Source organism: Parasteatoda tepidariorum, chromosome 3 (genome assembly GCF_982258835.1).
Source record: "Parasteatoda tepidariorum strain Cologne lab strain chromosome 3, Ptep-v5.0, whole genome shotgun sequence".
NCBI classification, from domain to species: Eukaryota; Metazoa; Arthropoda; class Arachnida; order Araneae; family Theridiidae; genus Parasteatoda; species Parasteatoda tepidariorum.
Window position 1 is genome coordinate 20491676 of NC_141757.1, and position 21720 is coordinate 20513395.

The window sequence follows — 21720 nt, forward strand, 5'->3', positions numbered from 1 at the left end:
TGCATACAATTGTTTAACTTTGTGAAACTACGCATAAACTTTTATTCAAAGCGTTCACTGAGAATTGATATTGTTGTCCTTTCAACAATGATTTGTTCAATTATTAAAATTAAAATTATTAAAAAAGTTTAATTTTCAGAATGCTGATGCTTAAAACACTGATATAAACTTACTGTTATGTTCAAACGGCTAAAGGTTGTGTTAAAATGTTTATTCAGTATTATGGGATGGATTTAAATTCTAAGAAATAATTATTTCATGCGTAGTATTTTTTAACATAGAGTCTATTTCATAAATTATTTATTGAACTATGTGCTTTGATTATTACAGATTGCTATGCAACTAACTATGTGCTAACACCTACGAGCGTGTACCGCAAGAAAGCGTGCCACTGTAAATTTCATATTGCACCTATATATTCAGATGAATGCATACAATTGTTTAATTTTGTGAAACTACGCATAAACTTCTATTCAAAGAGTTTGCCATTGTTACAAAGGAAATTACTATTGTTGTCTTTTCAACAATGATTTTTTTAATTATTGAAACTAAAATTACTAAAAAAGTTTAATTTTTACAATGCTTATTGTTAAAACACTGACATACCGTTATATTCAAAGAGGTAAGGGTTATGTTTAAATGTTTCTTCAGTACAGGAAATTTTAGGAAGGATTTAGACTTTAAGAAATAATTATTTCATGCTTATTGCTTTTTAACATAGAATCTATTTGATGAATTATTTCCAAAAAGTTTCATTATTGTTGGTGGTATTGTATTAAATAACTAGTTGCAAAATAATATTGCTTTAAGTTTTACACATACGCTTTAAATTTTTAAATGCTTAAGAATTTGTAATGTCTTTATTGCACACATAAATACTTAATTATCAAAGAGATACTTAATAATTTTTTTTTGTATTGTAGAAAATTCAGCAGTTTCCTTTCAGATAATAAAAATACGCATTTTTATACCTCAAAATATTTTATAAAATAAATTCTTTAAAGCTTAGTTTATACATAAAGACATTTATAAAGCCTTTAAAAATATGCTTTATTCAAAACATGCATTTTATTCATGCAATATGCATGCATTATTGGAATTATTTAAAGTGCATATAGACACAGAAGAGTGAATACAAAATGTATGCATGAATATAGACACTATAACAGGAGAGAAAAACATGCAGAGAGTGTATGTAAATAGGATTCTTAAAACAACATTTATATCAATATATTATGATGACTGACATGATACAAAATTTAGACAGACAGTGCATCACTGGGGTACAAAAATATGATAATATTTTTTTATAAATACATTTGTTTAAAAATTCGCCCTTTTTACATTACAAAAAATATTAAAAGGATTGTTTTTAGACACTTTCAAAAAAAAAAAGCTGCTTTATTAATCAAAAACGGAAGAATTGAGCCATCATTATCGTTTTTTTTTTCCAAAAAAATTACTTTCCTTCAGTACAATGACCGATATAAATAATATTATTCTACGAACAATAGTTTAATATCCTAAAATAAGCTACTGTTCATTCAGTAAAACAATAATTGAAGCTATCAGTATAAAAATAGTTTCTTTAACTCTATAAAAAATCCATCGGAACTTATGCTTATAAACTTATTGCTTTTAAATAATAAAAAGAATGGTTTTAAAAATAACTTTTTTGTCACTTTTTTCTTACTTTGACACTTTACTTCAGTAGCCAATAAAACATAAAAATAATTTCTTTGCCCCAATGAGTTAAATTTGTACACCCGAAATTTATATGAAAAAGTAAACATGAAAATTTAAATCTGAATTATCATAATTCTTATTGTAGTTTGCTTTCATACAAGTAACTAATTGTAAATAATTGCAATCTTCATCTAAATTCTGGGTATGGAAGGTAATTAATTTTAAATTAAAAAAATTAAATTAAAACAATTAAAATGTTTCTTTGCCACAGTGCACATTTATCTTATACATTTATTTATTTTAATGAAATGCAATCAGTTCCACAATGGAAGAAAATTTCCTATTTGATTTCTCTCGATTCTTTCTGTAATAACTTTTCGTAGAAAGACTAATTATATGAATATTTTTTGTAATTACCACCATTGAACTGTTTCTTAGCTACAAAAAATATTTTTTAAAGTTCCTAAACGCTATCGCTTTATTAAATTAAATTGTAACTGATTTAAAAAAAGATATCAATTATTGATTCTCATATTATTCCTCTTAAAATTTTCTTTTTATAGCTGCACTACTTGCGCCAAGAATCATAGTTGTCATCTAAAAAGTAGAATTTTTTTTTGCGTCAATTAAATAATTTTCTAAGTCTATAGAAGAGCAATTTTTCGGCGTTGGAACAATCAGAAATTAAAACTTCAGTTATTTATCTTTATGATCATTTATTTTATTAATTTTATTTTTATTCATTTTATTTTTATGAATTTGAATAATATTATTTGTACGCATTCACACTTTAAACTAAGATATTTCAAGAATAGATAAAAATGTTTAAGATATTTTTTGACACATATATTAATTAATTTCTTGAGGCACATGTGGAACAAAATCATGGAATTGCCAGAAGTCTTGCTGCTTCTATTAAGTGAAATTATAACAATCATAATTATTTCATTTCGAATTTATTTTCAACATTATTTTTCCCATGCATTTGAAACTGTTACCACAAAAATAGTTATTTATATAAACGGAAATATTTTCCTAAAGCTAATATTCTTAAGGCAAATGGAGCTATAATACTTGTAAAAGTGATATAATATTTAATTTTAATTATTCCTTCTGCAATTTGTGGCTGTTTTTGTAGTAAATATTAAAATTTTTCTCCTTAAGTTATGCTTATTTGTCCTAAAATTGATATTCGAACTTAAGCTTACATATATTTTTTATTCTAATTAAATGCATTTGCACTAATTGCGAAAAAACAGTATCTCATATATACTTTTTATATTTTATTATATTTTTTTGGCTAATTTTTCGACAATAACATAGTTTGTACTGCACTGAATAAATGTTAAGATCTACTCTATATTTTCTAGATTCTTTAAGTTAAAATCAGAAAATCGGAGGGAAAAAAGGAAAAACAATTAAAAGTGCATGTAAGTGATTTAAACATATATTTTTGTTTTACATCCACTTACGTAATGTATTTAATATTAAAAGTAACATAATGTATAAAAGAGTTAATGTAATGAATATATTAATATAAATGACTTCCATCGCTTAAAAGTATTTCACTGCTCAATGATGGATCACCACGTCTAATGATGGATATTAAATTTCCCTTTTAGAGAAACGAATGAATCACAAAATAAGTTTTTGTGGTATCTTAAAATCGTTGATGACAAAAATGGCGCTATATGAAATCGTAAATTCAGGCGTTGCGTGTCTTTTCTTTACGTGTAAAATGCTATCTGTATTATCGATTATTCATTTACTTTTTATTTTTTTTAAGAAAAGAATAAATACTATTGATGAACTGTGTTAAAGCATGCATTTTAGATGTTTCTGAGAATATATTTTCCTAAGCACATTTTTTAATACAGTTCTTTTGGTCACATTATGAATATTTAATGTTAGTGATTTGCTATCAAAAACGTTTTAAGTTGTAGATTTATTTCTATATGCACAATTATATTTGCATTAAAACAAATATTTATATCAATTCCAAGAATTGCAAAAGTTTGATGATGTATTCTTATAAATTTATTTGAAACAAATTAAACCCCAGGGGAGGCTTTTTCATATTTTTTTGAGCAGCATGTTTTATTTTTAATCAGTGTTTTTTAATTGAAAACAACTTGCAAACCTAACTTTGTCATCTAAATTTTTTTGCCTCCCAAAGAGTAAAAAGCTCAAACACACGGCATAAAAATGTTATTTTAATTGAAGAGGATGGATATTTTTGTGATAATTACAATATCCGTATATAAGGAAGTCAAATTATTAGTTCCCCAACCATGTTGCATCATTTTGAAGAAATAGTAGTAAAGTGAATATACGAATTTCATATTTTTTAAACAAGTTTGAAGTTTAATCATTAATTATTGGAACCTTAGTTTTAATGCACTCTTAGAAAGTTCAGTAAAATTCAGTAATTTGAGCGTTAATTAATATGGCCAACATAAAGAAACCTAGTCGCCGCAACTGTTACGAAATTCAGCAAAATTTAGTAGAATTGATCGTTAATCTACACGGCAAGCTCCTTTCAGTAAAAAAAGAAGAATAAAAAAAAAATCCATTGCCTGAAGTCGTAACAAACTTCAAAATTAGTGGAGTTGGCCATTAATTTATACGGTTGTTATGTAAAGCTTTCGAACAGAAATCGGGGGTGAAATCCTATTTTCGTGGAGGTTACACAATCAGGTTGCAGGTACTAAAGTCCCCAATTCGATCCCAATTAGTGCCAAGTAGTATCGCTTCCCGCAATACTTCTATGTTGGTGACCACAGTCAACGATCGCGCAATTTTAGTCCTAGGCAGGTGGCAGCATTTCACTATTTGTCAGCGTTCCACGATTCGCCTCGATTGACAAACGAATTCCCGAGTATCAAGAAGCGATGTACTGGAGGTAGCTTTTAGGAGCACACAACGTTAATTTACGGTCAGTGACATTATATTTTACGGAAACTTATATTTTACGGAAAGAGATCTGTATTTTTATGGTCATGATAAGTCTATGGATAGAAATTTATATTTGTGTATCACTGACCGCAATATAGATATCTCGTTTTTTAGGGTAAAAGTTTTTTAAAGGCAAAAAGGTTTTGAAACTAAGAGGTAACTAAAGGTTTTAAAATAACTGTTTTTAAGCAAAAGGCTTAATGCGGACACATTATTCAATGGACATAATTCGAAAATAACATTACTGAGAGAAGTAAGGAATTTAGAGATGTAACTTTACGAAATTATAATAATAATAGTTTAAAAAAACTAAGTTAACAAAAAAAGAAAACTTTTAAAAAAAATTATCTTTTCGAAGAACTATCTAAGACTCTTGTTAATTAATATTAACAATTAAAGCAAAATTCTATTAATTTTGAATCAAAATACCAAAATTACATCTGATGTCATGTAAAAGTAATATTTTATTGTGAGGCAGGAGTATCATTAGATGCAGCATATTAGTTATGAATGCGTGAACATTCTTGAATAAAATTCTTTATTTACATATATGATTAAAAATTATATTTTCAAAGACTCACTTAGGCTTAGATTAGTTTAGGTTTTAAAAAACATTATTTCTTGCATTTATTGTAAAACTAATGCTTACTTTTTAAATTTTGAGCACAGAACACAGAGTAAAAAATAAAGCAAAAGATTAATTAAGTAAATATTTAATGTTAAATATTTATTTTTAGATAAAAATGAAATTAATATATTTATTTTAAATAAAATATAAATTTTTTAGAGTTGAAACGCAAAATATTAATTTTAAGTAAAACGCAAAAAATGTTTATTAATAAAAGCTTAAAGTTAGAGATTTATTTTACACAGAACATTTATTTTAAGTAAAGATTAATAAATTCATTGTGAAGAAAGTATAAAACACCTGCAAAATGTGAATTATTTATTTAGAGTAAAATGTAAAACATTTATTTAAAAATTTAACTTTGCGTAAAATGTAAATATTTATATGTCAAACGAACAATGATTATTTCGTGTAAAATCTTAAAGTGAAAATATTATTTTGTGTAGAATATTTATTTTAGAACGATTCAAAATATTTATTTTGAATGAGAAGTTTAAAAAAAAAAGTTAGGCCTTGGCCGCTATGGGATGTCATGCCACTGAGTTCAGTTTAGTTAAAAAATTGTTTTGAGTTAAGAGTAAAGTATTTTTTTCAAGTGAAATGCAAAAACCAATTTTGTAAAACGTTAAATATTTATTTTGTATTAAAAAAGTAAATAAAAAGTATTTTTGAGTAAATACTTAAAGTAAAATATTTATTTTCAATAAAAATTTAAAGTAAAAGTCATATTAGAAAAGCACAGTTGTTCAATTTAGATTGAAAATGTTTATTTAACATCGTGTTATATACGCAAGTTTAATTTCAAAGTAGACTTGCAGTAAGTCATACATACAAGTCGTCTAGAGCTTGGAACACACTACATTGACCCACTGATAATTAAATCTCTGGCGGCTTTGGCAGACTCATAAAGATGATTTTCATTCCACACACTCGCCAAATAGCTGACTCACATATGTAGAGATAATTCAGGCATATCGAGATACGACTAGGATGAATCCTTGGTCTTACCCAGGTACGTGCACAGAATGTCGAATGCCACTGGGAATACCATTTCAACCATTGGCTATATTGGATTCAACTAAATGCCAACCGTCCGGATAAAAATAGTTTGAGTAGCTTTCGAGCTTAAATGGTTTTCCTTTTCGAGCACCGGCTGGGATCTTTAGGTCATAAAAACAGGCTGGACCCCCTCTCTCTTCGAAAACTTAATGAGCTAGAGACCAGTTTTGGGCGGCGAAGCGGAGTGATCGATTTTAAATCTTGTTTTATAATTTTCTTTTCTTTGAGATAGTTACGAATGTAGTTTAAACGGGAAAACGTTACTATGCCATATTCTACAGCTGTTGTATCAATAAAGTTGAGTTTCATTTTACAAATGAGTAACATATTTTTGTCTTTTAATAAAGGCATTGAAATTGGACCTTAAAATATGCATTCAGCCAAAAGTTTTTAAAACAAAACAAAGGCAGTTTAAATAGTTTTTGAAAGCATGACATTTGTTATAGTTAGAAAGGGACTTTTAGTACGTTTGCTTTATTATCCTTAGAAAAAACGTGTACAGTGCGCAAAGAAAAACAATTATCCTGAGCTTTTGATCTAATGATCGAATCTTCACGTTCTAGGACTCAATTTTAATATTTCGAGATGGTGACTTCAAGTATGCTAGTTAATTAGTAAAGACGATATTTTAGTTTACAAAATCAAATGCAAAAACATAATTTCTATGTATAAACATACTTTCTTTTCGCCGGATTTATATTTCTGACTCACAAAATCTGGCCCAAATATGGAAGTATGGCTGCAATCTGCAGATGATCCGTTCAAAGTTTACAACTCTTAATGTTAACCCTTAATGTTTCGTAATATCGCGAGAATATTCAGAGTGAATCAAAAAAAAAATTTGCACACAATTATGAAATTCCTTTATCCAAGGATAATTCCGAGCAGAAAATAATTTTCATTATTATTTATCATTTTTTATTAATATCTTTAATAATAGTTAAAACATTTGAATTGTTAGATAAGCAATTTTTACGTCATTTTAGGGAATGTAATTTTATATGTTAAAATACAAAATTCGAATGAAATAGGTCGAATGGTACCTGAGAAATTGAATTTTAAAGAAGTCATATTTTTAATTTCGATGAAGAACATTTTTTTGTCTGATTTCACTAATTGATTTTATGCCACCCTTCCGAACCATTAAGATTGAGTCCTAGTATGTTAAGATCTGATCATTAGGTTAAAAATTATTCGGAGTGATTGTTTTTATTCTTTTCTTTTCACGCACTTACGTTTACTTCATGTGCTATGCTAATTTAGGACAAGTAACATGACATGAAAAGAAAAATTTGGTGACTTAGTATGTATGTATATTATGGAAAATATGTATTTTATGAATCACATTTTAAAATTGTTGTGGAAAATTTTCAAACAGCGTCTTTGGGAAAAAATAACATGATTTCCAAGTGAGTAATAAGATGTTTCAGTGCATGCTATGCACTTGTAAAATATAAGAAAACTTGTAAAGTATCATACTGAAAAAAATATTAGAGAATTGTTTGATGTAAAAATGTCATCTTAGTGTGATTTATTACACGTAGCCCTTCAAATAATACAGTTTTTCAGTTCAAACAAAAGTAACCAAAAATAAAAGTAGACTGAGAAAACACTTTGGTGCAAAAAGTTGTCGCGTTTTTCTTATTACTTTTCATTTTTTTATAGAATGAAATTTTATGAAACTTTACTTATAAATTACTACTTTAATTTACTTGACATGACATTACTTATAAAAATTTTAATTGAAATATTTTCCTAAATACATCAACTTACTTTTATTGAAAAATTATTCAACTTGTATATGTTCACCAAATCATTAAAATCGATATTAAATAACAGGCAATGACTAGTCGTTTTGTGCTTTACGCCCTGTTTTCATTACTTCTTAATTTAAAGTTTCTTTTCACGAGTTCTCTTAATGTGTTTTTGAAGTTAATCTTCTTGAATTTTGTATTTAAAATAAAATTTGTCTTGATATTGGTATATTTTGCTATTAAGTTAAATAAAAAAAAATTTATGCAGAAAGAATAAATAATTTTTTTTTTGCAAAAAATAATCTTTTGATAAATTAGTTTCATATATAGGTGCAAAAGTTTTTCAGCGTATCTAATTTCGAAGCTATGTTAGAAAATTAAATATAACATTCGCAGGTCCAAACTTTCAACCACTTTTCTGACCATATTTCTAAATGTATGACCATATATCCAATTAGGACCCATATTTTTTTAAATAGCGGCTATCTTTTCCCTACAACTTAAACGTAAGAAGTTCCTATGACGTTTTTTCAGCTTAATTGCATTTTGTGTATTTATATTGTATGGCAACTAATTAATTGCCATAAAAAATTCATCATTAGAAATAGTTATTTTTGATTCCTTAAATATGATAGTGAGGTCAAAAGTAATCAGAGTAATACTTCTATTTATTCCCTGATTAGTTGAATTATGAAACAGATTGTGTGATTTTAATGTAATATTTCTTGACGTAATTTTTCTTAAATTAATATAGCCCAACAATATTAAAAAATAAATAACTGTTTAAAAATTCATTTTAAATTTCTCTTTTATGAATTTTTATAGAACTCATTGTTTTGAAATTAAATTTAATGATTTTTTCTTATATAGTATAATTTATGCCGTATGCTGTATAAGATATTTTCAGTTTCTATAACATTTGTTTATTTATGTAATATATTTTTTTGTCCATGCAAATTTTTTGAAATTACGGTAATAAAATATTTGTAGCGAATAAATACTTCACAACCATTTGAATAATATATTCAATAAAGCCTCATAACAATTACGATGTTTTGCTAAATTAGCTTAATTGCTTTATCCTTCCATGTTGTTCGTTAATTACGAGCCAAATATGTTTACTTTTATGTCCTAATTGTAAGAATTCTTTTCAAATTAATCATTATATTCGTTAAAAATTTAGTTCATAGGCAAAATGTGAAGTACAGATTTTTCACCATGTATTGGCACCACCAATAACCAACGCATTGTTCTAGTAATTAAGCAGGCTAACAATAATAATTTTTGTTGTTTAATTAAAGAGTATGCATTGTTATTATTATTTTTTTGCTTTTTAATGTAAAAAACATTAACCATAACTCTAATTATATATTTTATATTAAATTATGCTGTCACATAACTATTTTAACAAATCGCAACCACTCAAAATACACAACGGCCTTAAACAATTAATTTGTCAGAACTTTTCTGTTTCAAAAATGGTTTTATAAAATATAAGGATTATACTTGCATTTTCCTTTAAGTAAAAGTTAAATGGTATAAGTATCGAAAAATTTTGTATAGAATAAATAGCGACGTACAATAAATGAAAATAGTAACTAGTAGTACACCTTCTACTAGTTACTATTCTTCCACAATTATTTTAATAAAATTTTCGATGTCATAAATAAATTCAGAAATGTGTTTCTCTTTCTTCCTTACGAATAAAAAAATAGTACATTTTACTTACGTATAAAAAATTTTCGAAATCGAAGGAAAAAGTTCTTTTAATTCAGAATCTAATTCTGTTGTATTTTGCATAAAAATAAATATTTAGTTGCGCATTTATTTGAAATATTTTAATGGAAATCTATATTTAATAGAGTTTCGTATAAATATTTATGTATTGAAATATTCCGATTTGTAAATATAAGTTTCAATCTTTTTGTTCGCTAAAAAAGTCATTTGGTTTAGCTTGTTATTTTTATTGAAAACAATGTGTATTAGTATCAAGTCTAATATTAAAGCGAAAATAATTTTGAGTTGTTGAAAAGTTTTTTTTTTAATTAAGTGAAATTTTTAAACCTTTACTATTTTACCATTTCCTTTCTTTTCTTACTAATGATAAGGTAAGAATGCTAAGAAAATACCGTACTTTTTGTCTATAAGAGCCTATGAGGAAGCGAAAGAGAGATATTTTCTTAAAGATGCCATTTGTGTTTAATTATATTTATTTAACAAATATAATTTATTTAAAATGGTACATATTTTATTTGTAACATATTATTTATCCCTCTAAATGTATCACCCTGAGAAAAAATCTCTCTAAAAGTTTTAAATGCTTTTATCTAGATAAATTATAAAAAGAAAAAAGCTATCGCATAACAAGACAGATTTTATTCCTACATTGTTACTTTTCTAAATTGCAAAGCTAAAGCCTTTCTTCAGAGTTAAACATAATTGATATCTTTAAAGAATCCATAAAATAAAATAAAGTTGCCATTACTATCCAACTTTAAAACATAAAAGTATTATTGAAAAAATTGAATAAATCAAAGTTATTACATTTCAAAAGAAATATGTCTCTAATTTGTGAGGCAATTTAAGTTTTGCAGTAATTGATACATTTTCTTTTTTTTAAAACACTTTACTTTTGAACAAAATACGAATTCCTTATTAGGTTCATAGATATGAAAGCTAAAATTGTCTTTTATTTGGTGTTACAAAAATATACGATTACTTCTGTTCTGGTCGTTCTGATTGAACAGTTACTTATTTTTATTCCAAACACTATCCCAATCAATTATTTTACTATGTATATGTACGGCTTCTACTTTTACTACGTTCGAAATTTAAGACATAAAAAAGCTTTTTGAAGGAAATATAAGGCTTCATTTACTATTTTATTTATTCTTTTGAAGGGCTCGTATTTCTGAAATATTTTCCTTTGCTTATTTTAGGCATGCTTTTATTATCATTTTTGGAACAGAAAAATTTTTGATTTTAAGGAAAGGTTATTAATAAAATACTATTATTTCTAAATTTTAAAAAGGAAGAAATAAATATTTCTGAAATAAAATTATATTATTTTGATCTTAAACTTCAAATATCGTTGATTGGAAATTTTCTAGGCATTTGTTTCGCAATAATTTGAAAATATTTGATTTCAATTGATAGTTTAAATACTATAAAGTAGATTAAACAATTATTCCAATTTATTAGAATTGCTTAATATATTTCATTGTAAATAAACATGGAAATGAGATAATCTATATTTAACTAGATATTTCAGTTTTGTAAGATATTTAATTTTGATTTATTATCTATTGGGTATAATATATTTAACTAATTATTTGAATTTGTCACGATTGTTACTTTATTTCTACAAAATATAAAAACTGTAAGATTTTTTTTTTATGTCTTAAAATTAAAGGAAAGTTCTAAAAATGTTCTAAAAGTACGTGTGTAAAATGGTGCCTTAGGGAAAAAATATTAAATTCCAACTTTTTTTTTCGATAGAGCATTTACTGGAGTAATTTATTAGAGTGGTCAGAGTTGGAACTATTTAGAGTAATTAACTGTCCCTTGCTGCTTGTAGACGCAAATATTTATTGCGAATGCTTATGACACACTGAATCGAATATTTGTTATTCTCATGGGTTACATTTATTCATCCAGGAGAACTTGAACTACATCAAGGAATTGAGTTAAAAGGTTGGTTCATTTGCATTTCGTACTAAAATAGATTCACTTAGATAGCGCGACCATTTCTGAAAATCTAATTTCGATGCTCCGGGATTTATTTAAACTTAAAATGCATATTTAGATATTGAATACATTTAGATAATTAAAAAAATTCTAAATAGTTTTAGAATTCATTGTTTTACATTAATTCTAAACATATAATTAATTCTATAATTATATATCTGTACACATATAATCATTCTATTAATTCTATACATATAATTTGACATAAATGTTTGATTGTTCAATTACAAATTTGATATAAAATACCTAAACTGACATCGAAATGTTATTTCTAATTAAATTAAAATATGATTAAACTAAATATCTTATTTAGTTGTTGTAATTTTCAACAATATTATGGTTCAAAGTATCGATATTATTGTATAACTTTGTACTATTTTTTTCGGAAAACATAAAAAGCCCATCTTTGTAAATTTTATTCACACGCAACTTGTAATTATTTCAAAAAATTGCAAGTAATACGAATCTTGTTAAAATCATTTATTCCTTTGCTAAAACAAAAATTATTTCGTTTAAGCATTGTTTTCATTTACTCCTGATTAGTATCACAAATGTTGCTGAATTTTTAAGTTAACTATTGATAATGATTGGAAAAGTGAAAATTATATTTTGAGTACTGAGTTTGAGTTAAGAATTTTATTTTCAACGTATTCCCTTTTTTTTCGCATATTTCTAAACCATGAAGATTCAAATAAAATGTGAAATAAATTCCCATGTTAATCAATAGTTTTTATTATATATAGCAGATTATTTGAAATACTAAGAAAATAATGTTATGAAAATAATCTACTTACAATTATAAAAGCTGCTTTAAAAAACTTAATGTGATTTTTTTTTAATGTGATTTTTTTTCTCAGGTATCTTTTTTTTTCTCGATAACCATACTAAGTTGCATTTATAGCCAAAAATATAATGATATAAGAGAGCCATATTTACGGATGCTATTTTTGTACACTGTTAAACATATCGGGTATCATTATTGGGAATTTTTCAGAACGTTTGTCTTGCTTTAACCTTAACGCTAATGTTATTTTCTACCCCAAATCAATGCTGCAATTTGTAGGAACATTTTCAGGCATGCGCTGTAAAGATCAAACATCGCTAGCATTAAGAGATACCGTTATATTTTGCGAAATCTCTCTGTTATCTTGCATCCTTACATCAAATTAACTATCATGCTGTGTTGAATTGCATAACCACACGGAGAAGAATTCTGACAAAATTACCGCACCATATGGTAGTACCATTTCTGGTTTTAAAAAAAACAGCACAATTCATAATTCTGGTCTATAAAACTAAAATATACGGTACTTCATCCATTCATTTGGTAATTTTTCCATTCAGATGGTAACAGTTTAACGAAAAACTCTGGTTTTCAAAATTATTGTACCTATGATAACACATTTCGTAAAAAATACCGAACTGAAAAGTAAATTTAACTAAACAAACGGCTTTTATTGCATGTTCTAAGGTATTATGGGAAAATTAGCAAACTTTACCTCATTTATAAAATTTTATCTTGTGTTATCAAACCATATTTTATTGTTAATTTGACCAAAATTGTTACCAAATAGTTTCGGTAAAAGCTATCAAGCTTTTCAGTGTTATCTTAGAGCTAGGAACATGGTAAATTTTACCATATTCTGGTAGTTTGGACCATACTTTTTTACTGCTAAATTTTATTTTTTGAAACTTGATTATGTCTTTTAAAATTTAATTCCTTTTTAAACCTGTATGTATATTAATAACAGTTGAACAATAATATGCTAAAACTTAAAATCTTGTTAAGACTGTGCAGAATTTTTTCCAGATTAAAGATTTCGTTTGGCTTTTGAATAATATCAACCATATAGTTAACTTCATCTTTTACCCTTTATCGATATTGTTTAAGTTAAGGAAACCGTAACGTTTTCTAAAATCGCTCTATTATCTCGCAAACTTGTTACGAACTTAATAAAAATGTATGTGACATCATATTACAGTGCAAATTACTCTTTTTTTAAAAAGCTTTTAACAAATTTTTAAACGCAATTCTTTCAGAAGCTAGTATTACTTGATCAAATTAAAATATGTTTTAACTTAAAACCTTGCTAAGTCTGCAGAGAATTTGCGCTTTATTATGGTTCTGAATTGAACTGATTTCAGACTAGTATTTCATATTTTTCACCTTTTTTTAATGGAGAAGTTTATTGTTACTCCTATCGCTAATTATTTGATATAATTGCTTAATTATAAAAACCGTTTAAATCTTTTGAAAGTTAAATCTTAAAAAGTAGGTTTGCAAGTTTAGTTTGGAACGCTTATTTTTTTTTTCTTTTACTCACTGAACTGAAATCCTAGGAAAAATACTAGTTATTTTTTCCTGCTGCATTGTCATCCTGTAAGGAAAACACTTTTAAAGACGTCATTTTTGTTTACGTTCCGAATCGGCTGAAAATCTATTGCTACATAGTGTCTTAAATAATTTACTTTTGTTATTTCAAAATAAAACTTGCGAATAAGGTTTTCGTAAAAAAAAGTAAAACCTTTTTAGAATAAAATTTCTTTTTTTAAAGTGAAAATTATTTGAAAAAAAATTTAATTTACATAGCTTTTTCTGTTGCAGTATCATGCTCTAATGAAGCTGCATTTATAGACGCAGTTTCGTTTTGACCTCAATCGTCTAAAAATTAATTATATATTTATTTTAGGGAGGAAATTATTTAAGAAATGAGCTTATAAGTTTAATTTTAAAAATCAATCATCTTGAAAAATATAAGTAGCACACTTATAAATCATCATTACTTTTACAGCGAATTTTTTAAGCAAAAATTATTTTATTGCAATAGTTTACTACTACACTTTTAACAATTTGAATATTGTTATAAATTAAGCAAATAAAATTATATGTGACTGTAAAAGTTTTATCAAACAGCTTCTTGCTTATTGTTTTACCTGGTAACAGTTTTTATAACTTTAAGGAAAGCAAATTTATCCAAGCTTTTCTCTGTGTCACTGTTTTTTTTTTTTTTAAATATAATCAACAAAAACTAAGCATGCACTTTAATTTAGATTTTCTCCTTTTTAAAAACAATATTAGTTTCGAATCAAACATAATATTTTCGTAACTTTTTTTATTGCTATCTTTCATTAATTGGCTTTTATTTTAAATTAAATGTAAAGTGAAGTAATATATGGCTGGTTTAAAACCTTTAAAAATAGCTTAGTTTGTTAACTGAAAGCCTTGGCTATACATTTTTTATCTTTCAAATAAAAAGAAATTTGTTCCTTCAAAAAGCGTGATTATCAACGTACGTGAGAGAAATTTTCCGAGCATTACAGGCACTTAAATTCTATCTTAAATGGCAAAAGGCATCAGTCAGAACGTTTTATTCGTTCAAATGAAAGTATAATTTCAGAATGGAGAAGAAAAAAAATCTTGTTGAAGAAAAGTTCACTTTTTCTGTTGAGCTCAAATTTTTTGAGATAAGAGGGTTACTTTTATTTTACCCTGAGGAGTTATTGCCCTCTGTACAATAGTCGAATATTTTTTAAATCGCAGTAAGCAATAATTTCAAGTAAGCTCTAACTGTTATTTCTTTCATGCTCTAAATTTTCAGCATTTTGCTTTACTTCAACTATTTAGTTAAAAGAAAATTATCTTTGAATTGTAACATTGATTTCAGTTTACAGTCATTTATTTATAAATTCATGTTGGAACATGTTTTTACTTTTTAATAATCCATGTTAAAAAGTCGATCATTTACGATTGAGAGTAGAGGATTCATAGATTTACGGCTATGAATCCTCTATTCCATGACTCCTAATAATTTTGAACCGAACACAGTACGCAGAGAGCTTTACGATAAAGTATTGGGAAAAAATTCCCCTTCATGAAGAACTTTTGATGAAACAATGTTACATTTTGTTTTAATTTATTACCGGCCTTGAATAGTCTATCCATTTTAGAGTTTACAACTAATAATGTTTTCTTCCATTGTTTCGTAATTTTGAACCCTACCCAGAAGACCTGGATTGGAACAAACTAGTCTTCATGGTGGACTTTTTGAAGGAACTAACCCGCATTTGCATTAAATAGAGAGGAAAACCACAAAAGCCTCCTAAGGGTAATACAACGGTAAGAGGATTTCAACACCTGATTCGTCTACCACAGATTTTATGCTGACATTGATGTCGGTACAAGCTGGACCAGAACGCATATCAATCAGCCATCTCTGTGATTCAAATTTGGTTTGTCTCATTGGGCAGTGAGTGGCCCACCAAGGATCCATTAAGAATATTTACAGAAAACAATATATTTTCTTTAATGTATACACATGTCTAGATAATAACCATAGTACTATGGTAAACTTACTTTTATAAGTTTATCGTTTATAATTTTCTTCATCTTTTTATGATATTCCCCACTATCTACTTTTACACTTTAGCACGTGTGTAGAAAATTACAATACATTGTAATTTTTTATTATATAATGAGCTTACTTCAAAAATTATTTTCTGTAATAAAAAAATTCCGGATCAAATTACGGCATAAAGCAGTTTGAGAGCATCATCCTTATAATCCAGTTTTACCATAAAGTACTGCACCATAATTTTTACAGTTATATTTATTTCTATTAGAATGATTCAATGATTTTAAGGTAATTTTTAATGTAAAAATTATGGTATACCAGATTTTTTGTTCCGTAACATGTCTCGACAAAAAATTATAATTATGGTTAAAAGAGCCGGAACTTTTTACTGGAATTTTTACAGTGTACTGCTATCATTTTTGATCACTTGTTTTAGCAACTTAACCATAAACTTTCTTTTAAAAACTTATCACCTATAATTACTTTCTTTTTTTTTCGTTTCCCATTTTATCTATCTTATGGTTTTCTCCTTGACGAGTTTTTTTTTCCAAATTTTTTTCAACTTAAAAACTATCCACTAATCTGCAATCTATCTTAGAAATTAAAAAAGACCACTCCTTCAAATTTGGAAGATGCATACTTTTGAAATTTTATTTCAATTTATGATTAAAAAACTGAAAATTTTGTTTTAAATTTAAAAAAAAAAATATGTAAAAAATATTTTATTTAAAAATTTAAAAAGAAATTTAATACTTTTAGAAAAAATGCTGAAAAAAATTCAGGTCATTAAAAATAAATAAAAAATAATATCGATAAAAATAAATGAAAAATGTTAATTTCGAGACATATTTTCAATAACATAAAATCCTAAAATCTTAACTCCTTTAAAATTTTTAAAATTTAAATGTTTTAAATTATATGCGTAGAAAATTGGCGAATAAATTTTATATGTTTTTTAAAAAAGCACAAAATAACACAATATAAAAAATTTAAAAAGTATATGCTTGCTCAAAAGAAGTTTCTGAAACGTGTAAAAGTACCCCTTTAAAGGAAAAATTTAATTAACAACACGCACAGCATCAACTGCTTACTTTATGGTAGTCCAGATAATTTATTTCAAAATTCTATTAATTAGAATACTCGTTTCAGCTTTCCTTACAATTTTAATTGCCATTTAAAAAGATATAAAAATAAACTACATTAAAATTTTTTTTTAAATGCATCATCAAGTTCTCATTTTTCTTGCAAAACAAGCCAAATTTTTGTCGTTAAAAATACGTAAAAAGCAATGTAACGATAAAAGTTATTCGCAGAGTATTAAGAGGGTAAAAATGATATCCCGTTTCGGATATATGTTCTTTTTAAAACATAATGCATAAAAATCACTCTCAAAATTTTGCCGATTGATAGTTTAGCATATAAAAGGAATATTTTTATGGCATTTAGTTTCCCGATAAAAACTTCTAAATTGAAAAAAAAAACCGCACTTCTTTTTTAGTCCTGGAAAAAGAATAGAAAATCCTGAATTCTCGAGACACTCAATCGAGTGAGCCCGCCCTATCTAACACCTCTGTCGGTGCGTGCCGCCCCATTCTCTGTGTGGCGCCCCATCCTGTTTTAAAATGTGAGGGAGAGGCCGGAATTACCCTTGACATTTTTGCGCTGGAGAATCGATCCCCCACTTTGGCCACTTGCCAGCTCCCGGCATTCCACGTAGCGTGACGTAATATGTTACCCGGATTGTTGACCTTAACGGCGCGCATATAGGTGACCCTCTTTCAGGCAGACCGTCCCGCGCATAGTTGGGGCGCGGAGGTCAAACGACAAATTTTAGGATATCTGAGATCAGATTACAGACATTGTAAAAGTCTTCAAAGAACTCGTTTTATGTTCGATATATTTTAAATTCGCATGAATTCGAAAAGAGTATTCTTATTTCTTATATCTAACTTGAAAAATGAAACGAATTTCTGGTCTTAAAAAAGTTTAGTATAGATAAAATCAGGCAAATTTGCTCTACTTGCTGAATATGTATTCATTATCATAATTTGATTTTTTTCCCTCTAGTTTCGAATTTGCTATGACATTTTCTGGAATATTATGCATTTTGAAATTAGGAATTGTTTCTCAAAAGCTCACTAACATGTTTAGAGAATGTCAGCAATTTGATAACAGAGCAAGAATTTTTAGCAGTGTTTGCTCATTATAAGATTTAGATAGAATTTTTAATTGCATGAGTAATTTACTGAATAAGGTGAGAAAAATAAAAATGAACAAATAGAGTATATAATAATGGAAAAAAATTCTCTGTAAGAATATATTGAGAGAGTTTTTTGCAGAGAATTTTTTTCTATTATTATTTATATATATATATATATATATATATATATATATATATATATATATATATATATATATATATATATATATATATATATATATATATATATATATATATATATATATATATATATATATATATATATATATATATATATATATATATATATATATATATATATATATATATATAGTATATGAAAAAAATCCGAATTAATCTTATAATTTGGCCATCTATTTACCTATATTTTACCGAACATCCATCCAATTTCATTGATTTACCCTCTTTTTTACCCCTCCCCCCCTGAGAAGTAAATTGGGCTTCAAGGTATTTAAGAGGTATTCATGCAAAACCTTTTTATGATAAAATGTAATAAACGGCAATATAGTAAATTTTCCAGACATGAAAGGCCAGTTTCCTAATAAAGGTATATTAAAAATACACGAATTTATCTCTGCAAAAAATGATGTTTAGAATTGTAACATCTGTTCAAAATTAAGTTTTGATTTGAAGGGAAAACATAAATAGTTAATAAAGTGCTTTCTCAAGCCAATCCCGTTCAAATACACGGAAAAGAAATAAAGCACTTAAAAAAATTCCTATAATAATGTAAGCTATGTTAACTATAGTAATCTAACGTAAGCTATATTTAAGTGTAAATGACGAACTGTAATTACTGTAAACTATGTCTAATTTATTGTCGAATATAATATTTATTGCGAGTTATGTAAATTACATTTACTATAATTATCTAGGCAATTATTATATAGAATGGTGTGTAATAAATCACTAACCTAGTATGCAATGATATATTGGCCTACTTATGTTCAGTGATAAGGAAGTTTAATTCAAGTATTTCTTTAAAGATGGTTTCAAAAAAAAATTTATTTAAAAAAACAAATAAAAGAAGAATTCCATATGTTTGCTCTGGAGGTTTACAAATTTTGAATTTCAGATTAAACGAAGACATAGATAAACTAAATATGTATATAATAAATAGGGCAAATTAGATAGAAAAATGATAACGACTGAGACCTAAATGTAAAAGGGGAACATAGACAAAAATATATGAAAATATAGTTTTTTCTGTTAAAATGAAGGAATATAGTGAAATAGCATTCGCAGTTTGTCTGACAAAAATTTCACAGTACTACAAGTATTTTGAGATGTAAGACTTTCAGAACACCCTAGCTTTTCGCTGATTTTATGCTTGAGCTATTTTATATTCTACGACTAAAGAGAACTAAGTTAGATTTTTAAAAACTAAATAGGGTTTCAATATTCAAGACAAGAAATGTAAACACACGCAGAGAAATTATATAAATATCTAATACTCTTCACGCACGAAATGTTAAAACTAATTGTTCTTTTTGCTGCAACTCGTTGACATGTTTCACTTAGAGAGAAGAAAAAGAAACGAAGGGTAATTTGCATGCAATGATTTTCAAAATTAGTTACTGTAAGTAAGTATGTTTACTTTTCAAGTTAGAAAAATAACACCCAGGGCTAAGTTTTACATTAAACAAAGAGAAAGAAGGGGAAAAAAATGGAACACGTCTTAATTTAAAAGCTCTGAATCTCAAAAACAGAAAAAAAATTATCTGTAAATGTGTTTTCTTTACAAAAGGACATTTCAGACAAAAAAAGTAACATACGGTGTTAGGCATTGGCGTTTCACATTGAAAAAATGACAATAAAATTAGCATCGATAAATAGGTTTTTTTACTATAGGGTAATTCAGAGATGACGAAAATAATTTATGTCAACATAAAAAAAAAAAAAGCGAAAATAAAATGCTATTAAATTTAGATGCTTTGGTGAGTGTTTGTAAACGTGTTTTCCTTACAAAAAGACATCTAAAGCGAATAAAGTAACTCAAATATTTGTTTCCATGTTTCGCATTGAAAAATAAAAATAAAAAGGTGATTGTGAATTTTAAAGATTTAATTTTTTTTAAATGTGTTTTTTTTTTTTACAAAAAAACACTTCATGAAAAAAAAGTAAAGAAAAATGTTTTCTCATTGAAATTCTAAACTTCAGTTAATTTTCAATAAATGCTTGTTAATTTAAATTTCGAGATTATCATAAGATATGAAAATAATAAATTGTATTAAAAGTTAATGCTTACACTAAGATGAAAAATGCAAACTGTTATAAATCAAATAACTATTTTGGGTTTTTATAACCCGTTAGTTGTTTTAAAGTTTATGTGTTTTCTATTTAGAAGTGCTGAACAAATAAATAATACAAATGCATACATTCAATCAATAATACTCAATATATTTAGAACATTTTTAAACAATGCTTAATGAAATTGAGTTAATTACAGAACTGACTTATTTATGTTTTATTAAGCCATAACTGAGAGCATTTTTATGATCATAAAATTTACAATTAAAATAATAATCTAAAGCATAAACACCAATAATATTTTTATAATATGATCTTAATTAAAACAATCATTGTATTTAATTGTTAAGTAAAGAAATAATTATGATAATTAAGCATAAAATGCAAAAAAAATAAATCAGAAGTCTATTTTGCACCAAAACTTAAACTTTAATTAACTTTTATTTTTTTTAATGACTGATGTTTATAATTGATAACGTACGAGTAAAATTTTTCCGATATTTTTTAATCTATAGACTTCAAAGGATTAATGCGTTTTTTTAATAAAAAATATGATTCCTATAAATAAGTAATTTTTTTGGTTTCAGTTATTTCAGTGGTAGCTTTATATTGTAATATTCCTCAAATAGATGCTTTATGTAATTACATGCCTATGTTTCGTCCTTAACCGTCTATGTTTCGGGTGTTCAACTTTGCTTTACACTTCTTTTGCAACCCAAAAACAATAACACTTAGAAATTTGAAAATATTAAAATATACATAAAAATATGTAGAGTGTACAATGGAATAACAAAAGCTTTAACATTTAAAAATGAGTTCGAGAATTAAAAAAACAATTCATGTACTTTTTTAAATTCATGTACTTTGTTTTATTTAAAAACTTATTAGATTATTTATTAGTTCATTGATTAGCATCGGTTCTTTTCTTGTTCTTTTCTTTCTTAATTCACTGAAAGTATCATCAATATTTCATAGTAGCTTTGTCTATAGTAAGCGGTAGTTATAAAAAAATATTTATTGAAGATTGCAATTTAATGAAAATAGATTGAGTCCATATGTTTTGTTCCC

At 26.2% G+C, this 21720-nt stretch overlaps 1 protein-coding gene across 4 annotated transcripts in view; it reads right to left on the minus strand.

Annotated features, from left to right (window-relative positions):
* The window catches only part of LOC107439305 (sodium/potassium-transporting ATPase subunit alpha), a 121781-nt gene that overhangs the window by 49997 nt on the left and 50064 nt on the right, over nucleotides 1-21720 (minus strand). The window lies entirely within an intron of this gene.